The sequence below is a fragment of the Bacillus rossius genome, assembly GCF_032445375.1.
Source record: "Bacillus rossius redtenbacheri isolate Brsri chromosome 4 unlocalized genomic scaffold, Brsri_v3 Brsri_v3_scf4_2, whole genome shotgun sequence".
NCBI lineage: Eukaryota > Metazoa > Arthropoda > Insecta > Phasmatodea > Bacillidae > Bacillus > Bacillus rossius.
Window position 1 is genome coordinate 41,807,432 of NW_026962011.1, and position 6,745 is coordinate 41,814,176.

Below are 6,745 nucleotides of genomic sequence, written 5' to 3' on the forward strand. Positions count from 1 at the left end.
CGAATTGCGTGTGCAACGAACACGTCCGTGCGTGATGTGCGCCGCGACGAACGGCAAGCCGACCGAAGCGCCCGGCCGGGTGTGGGAATGCGTTAGTGTGTGATAAATGTGTAATTTTCTATTCTTTCCATAAACCAAAATAATAACAATTTTAGAGATAATAAAGTAATATAAGAATGGTATACCATTGTAGAATAATTATTGTATATCTCAAATTAACAACTAAGTCCATAACTGGTCGTGGCTGTTGTCCCACGCTCCACGCATTTTGGCGGAGGTTCGCGCCGCGCCTTTTAGCCAGTTGCCTTCCGGCGCTCACCATTATCGGTCGCTCCGCACCCATCGCGCAGACATCATCGCACCAAAACCAGCATTTAGGCGACATGGCGTAAGAGCACCCTAAGTAATGACTTTTGTATTCGCAATCCAGCCACGTCACGGTGTCAAAACATATCCACGGAGCAGTTCACAGCAAACATTGGGGGTACCAAACTTGACTTTAATTGTTTAATTATTAAGTTTCACGTAAAAATTAGTTTTAGTTCGTTTATGTGGTTTGGTGTGAGGCAGCGCTGTTTCCCTTCTCTCTCTGCAAAACATTCACCCAACAGTCTTCAGTCTTCATCAGGCCATGATCCGGGGCGGAGGCCTCGTCCCACGGGGAGCCATCACCGTTGTTACTTCTGGTAAATTTCTAATGCATTATTAACTGTAGCATTGCTGTGATCCATGTAGCAACATGGGACATGTGTCTATGGGGTACTCTGCCCAGTTTTCAATGGAGAGGTTGGATGTTCTTTAGTTCGCCAATCACATCATGTTGTCTGTGCATATTATTCTGTTTCCACTGTAATCAGAATATCCTTAAGGATAGCATCCAGTTATGTGTACTTCGTATATTTTATGTTAGTCATATGTTAACTTCCAGTGAACTTTGTGTTTGTTTGTGCCAAATCTGCAACGTGGCCGTATTGTGTGTTTGTCACATCTGTCCATGAAAGAAGTAGGCTGGTAAACCGTGTAAGATTTTAGATGCCATGAATAAGCGGGCGTGATGCCCCAAGACGAGTTCCAGACTCCAGTGTGGGACAGGCGAAGATGCTGACAACACAATGTAAAGCATGTGTGTGCTGTTAATAGATCCAATGCCATACTAGTCGTGATTTTCATTTCATTAGATTATTACATCTTAAACATCCCGAACAGTTTTGGGTGTTCTACTACTGACACACCACTGCCCCCGGCCACATGTCCAAAGCCGCCCCCTTGAGAACCCTTATGGGCTTCGCTCAAACACATAGGCAGCTGAAACTAAGTCCAAAGTGTCAACATTCAAGTAACTATCAGTGTCATGTGTTGTTTGCCCTCAATTCTCCTTTCAAATAACCTAATTTAATTCACCCTGCCAATTGTTTGTCCAAATGGCAAATAGTAATAAATTGAGTAGTTTTGAAAAGAGTGTCTCCATTTTGACTTTTTTTTAAACTAATTATTTACATTAAAATTTAATGACCACATTTTGAAGCCTTCAGCCATATATTTAGTATTTAAAGATTTTATCCACTAGAATTAAGAATGTTTAGTTTATAAGTGTTTCAAGTTAAAGTTTTAATTTTTTTTCTTCAGGTTTGGCGTCATGCTGTGCTATTTCCCCTCTACGTTCTGCTAAGGTTAATTCTACTACAGGTTGGGAAGATCAATGTTATAAGTTTGGCACACTATTTGGTTTCTCCGCCAGGTAGCAGTAGTGTTCCATGAGGGGGTCATTTTCACCGTGGTCAAGTAAATGCGCTGGACAGCAACAGCAAAACATGGCGCCATACTGTATGGGAGGGAATTCTACTACACACGCTGAAAACATCACAATTTTAACATAATTTAACGAAAATAAAAGCATATAAAAAACAGAAAAATGTATGAAATATACAACATAACAACAAATAAGTACCATAATATTAAAAAAAAAGTTTTAAACAATAAAAAACATAAATTGTTGAAATATCAAGATAAACACAGCCCATATTTTATAGAAATTTCTTTATATATAAACGTCTCCAGGACTCATACCATGTATTGTCCGAACATCAGCCATGTACCAAATGAAAGCTGTCACCTTACTTAACAAAATATACTTTTCAGAATTTTTGTCTAGGCCGACACTTTTAATGCCGATGGACAGCAACAAGATCGCGCGTCCAGTTTCACTTGCAGGCAATAGCTTCACCCGCCCATTACAGGCCTTGAAGAAACCATTTTACTTCTCCGTTAAAATGTGAAATATGAAAATTCAACAAAGAGGTCCTAAACACAAGATATAAGGCTTTTTATTTAACCTAAAAAAATTGTATTTTTAATAACATTTTTTAAAATTAATTAGGGTCAAACAAAGTACATATTTAAAAAACTGGCATTATATTATAACGACTCCAGGACTCATACCATGTATTGGCCGAACATCAGCCATATACCAAATGAAAGCTGTCACCTTACTTAACAAAATATACTGTTCAGAATTTTTGTCTGGGCCGACACTTTTAATGCCGACGGACAGCAACAATATCGCGCGCCCAGTTTTACTTGCAAACAATAGCTTCACCCGCCCATTACAGGCCCTGAAAAAACCATTTTATTTCTCTGTTTAAAACTGAAATATAAAAATCCACCTACAAGGTCCTAAACGCAAGATATGGGGCTTTGTATTTAATTTAAAGACAAAGTATTTGTTAATAGTATTATTAAAATTATTTAAGGTCAAAAAAGGTACATATTTCAAAAACTTGCATTATATTAAAACGACTCCAGTACTCATACCAAGTATTGGCCGAACATCAGCCATATACCAAATGAAAGCTGTCACCTTACTTAACAAAATATACTGTTCAGAATTTTTGTCTGGGCCGACACTTTTAATGCCGACGGACAGCAACAAGATCGCGCGCCCAGTTTTACTTGCAGGCAATAGCTTCACCAGCCCATTACAGGACCTGAAAAAACCATTTTATTTCTCTGTTTAAAACTGAAATATTAAATTCCACCTACAAGGTCCTAAACGCAAGATATGGCGCTTTGTATTTAATTTAAAGACAAAGTATTTGTTAATAGTATTATTAAAATTATTTAAGGTCAAAAAAGGTACATATTTCAAAAACTTGCATTATATTAAAACGACTCCAGTACTCATACCAAGTATTGGCCGAACATCAGCCATATACCAAAAGAAAGCTGTCACCTTACTTAACAAAATATACTGTTCAGAATTTTTGTCTGGGCCGACACTTTTAATGCCGACGGACAGCAACAAGATCGCGCGCCCAGTTTTACTTGCAGGCAATAGCTTCACCAGCCCATTACAGGACCTGAAAAAACCATTTTATTTCTCTGTTTAAAACTGAAATATAAAAATCCACCCACAACGTCCTAAACGCAAGATATGGCGCTTTGTATTTAATTTAATAACTTAGTATTTGTTAATAGTATTATTAAAATTATTTAAGGTCAAAAAAGGTACATATTTCAAAAAAAAGGCATTATATTAAAACGACTCCAGTATTCATACCAAGTATTGGCCGAACATCAGCCATATACCAAATAAAACCTGTCACCTTACTTAACAAAATATACTGTTCAGAATTTTTGTCTGGGCCGACACTTTTAATGCCGACGGACAGCAACAAGATCGCGCGCCCAGTTTTACTTGCAGGCAATAGCTTCACCCGCCCATTACAGGACCTGAAAAAACCATTTTATTTCTCTGTTTAAAACTGAAACATAAAAATCCACCCACAACGTCCTAAACGCAAGATATGGCGCTTTGTATTTAATTTAATAACTTAGTATTTGTTAATAGTATTATTAAAATTATTTAAGGTCAAACAAAGTACATATTTAAAAAGCTGGCATTATATTATAACGACTCCAGGACTCATACCATGTATTGGCCGAACATCAGCCATATACCATATGAAAGCTGTCACCTTACTTAACAAAATATACTGTTCAGATATTTTGTCTGGGCCGACACTTTTAATGCCGACGGACAGCAACAAGATCGCGCGCCCAGTTTTACTTGCAGGCAATAGCTTCACCCGCCCATTACAGGCCTTGAAAAACCCCTTTACTTCTCCGTTAAAATGTGAAATATGAAAATTCAACAACGAGGTCCTAAACACAAGATAAAGGGGCTTTTTATTTAACCTAAAAAAATTGTATTTTTAATAACATTTTTTAAAATTATTTAAGGTCAAACAAAGTACATATTTAAAAAACTGGCATTATATTATAACGACTCCAGTACTCATACCAAGTATTGGCCGAACATCAGCCATATACCAAATGAAAGCTGTCACCTTACTTAACAAAATATACTGTTCAGAATTTTTGTCTGGGCCGACACTTTTAATGCCGACGGACAGCAACAAGATCGCGCGCCCAGTTTTACTTGCAGGCAATAGCTTCACCAGCCCATTACAGGACCTGCAAAAACCATTTTATTTCTCTGTTTAAAACTGAAATATAAAAATCCACCCACAACGTCCTAAACGCAAGATATGGCGCTTTGTATTTAATTTAATAACTTAGTATTTGTTAATAGTATTATTAAAATTATTTAAGGTCAAAAAAGGTACATATTTCAAAAACTTGCATTATATTAAAACGACTCCAGTACTCATACCAAGTATTGGCCGAACATCAGCCATATACCAAATGAAAGCTGTCACCTTACTTAACAAAACATACTGTTCAGAATTTTTGTCTGGGCCGACACTTTTAATGCCGACGGACAGCAACAAGATCGCGCGCCCAGTTTTACTTGCAGGCAATAGCTTCACCAGCCCATTACAGGACCTGAAAAAACCATTTTATTTCTCTGTTTAAAACTGAAATATAAAAATCCACCTACAAGGTCCTAAACGCAAGATATGGGGCTTTGTATTTAATTTAAAGACAAAGTATTTGTTAATAGTATTATTAAAATTATTTAAGGTCAAAAAAGGTACATATTTCAAAAACTTGCATTATATTAAAACGACTCCAGTACTCATACCAAGTATTGGCCGAACATCAGCCATATACCAAATGAAAGCTGTCACCTTTCTGAACAAAATATACTGTTCAGAATTTTTGTCTGGGCCGACACTTTTAATGCCGACGGACAGCAACAAGATCGCGCGCCCTGTTTTCCTTGCAGGCAATAACTTCACCCGCCCATTACAGGACCTGAAAAAAAAATTTTTATTTCTCCGTTAAAAACTGAAATATATAAATCCAACTACAAGGTCCTAAACGCAAGATAAGATGCTTTGTATTTAACTAAAAAAAATAGTATTTATTAATAGTATTCTTTAAATTATATAAGATCAAAGAAGGTACATATTTCAAAAACCTGCATTTTATAAAAACGACTCCAGGACTCATACCAAGTATTGGCCGAACATCAGCCATGTACCAAATGAAAGCTGTCACCTTACTTAACAAAATATACTGTTCAGAATTTTTGTCTGGGCCGACACTTTTAATGCCGACGGACAGCAACAAGTTCGCGCGCTTAGTTTTACTTGCAGGCAATAGCTTCACCCGCACATTACAGGACCTGAAAAAACCATTTTATTTCTCTGTTTAAAACTGAAATATAAAATTTTACCTACAAGGTCCAAAACGCAAGATATGGCGCTTTGTATTTAATTTAAAAACTTAGTATTTGTTAATAATATTATTAAAATTATTTAAGGTCAAATAAGTTACATATTTCAAAAACCTCCATTTTATAAAAACGACTCCAGGACTCATACCAAGTATTGGCCGAACATCAGCCATGTACCAAATGAAAGCTGTCACCTTACTTAACAAAATATACTGTTCAGAATTTTTGTCTGGGCCGACAGTTTTAATGCCGACGGACAGCAACAAGTTCGCGCGCTTAGTTTTACTTGCAGGCAATAGCTTCACCAGCCCATTACAGGACCTGAAAAAACCATTTTATTTCTCTGTTTAAAACTGAAATATAAAATTCGACCTACAAGGTCCAAAACGCAAGATATGGCGCTTTGTATTTAATTTAAAAACTTAGTATTTGTTAATAATATTATTAAAATTATTTAAGGTCAAATAAGTTACATATTTCAAAAACTTGCATTATATTAAAATGACTCCAGTACTCATACCAAGTATTGGCCGAACATCAGCCATATACCAAATGAAAGCTGTCACCTTACTTAACAAAATATACTGTTCAGAATTTTTGTCTGGGCCGACACTTTTAATGCCGACGGACAGCAACAAGTTCGCGCGCCCAGTTTTACTTACAGGCAATAGCTTCACCCGCCCATTACAGGACCTAAAAAAAACCATTTTATTTCTCCGTTTAAAACTGAAATATATAAATACAACTACAAGGTCCTAAACGAAAGATAATATGCTTTGTATTTAACTAAAAAAAATAGTATTTATCAATAGTATTCTTTAATTTATATAAGGTCAAAGAAGGTACATATTTAAAAAATATGCATTTTATAAAAACGACTCCAGGACTCATACCAAGTATTGGCTGAATATCAGCCATATACCAAATGAAAGCTGTAACATTTCTTAACAAAATATACTGTTCAGAATTTTTGTCTGGGCCGACACGTTTAATGCCGACGGACAGCAACAAGTTCGCGCGCCCAGTTTTACTTACAGGCAATAGCTTCACCCGCCCATTACAGGACCTAAAAAAAAACATTTTATTTATCCGTATAAAACTGAA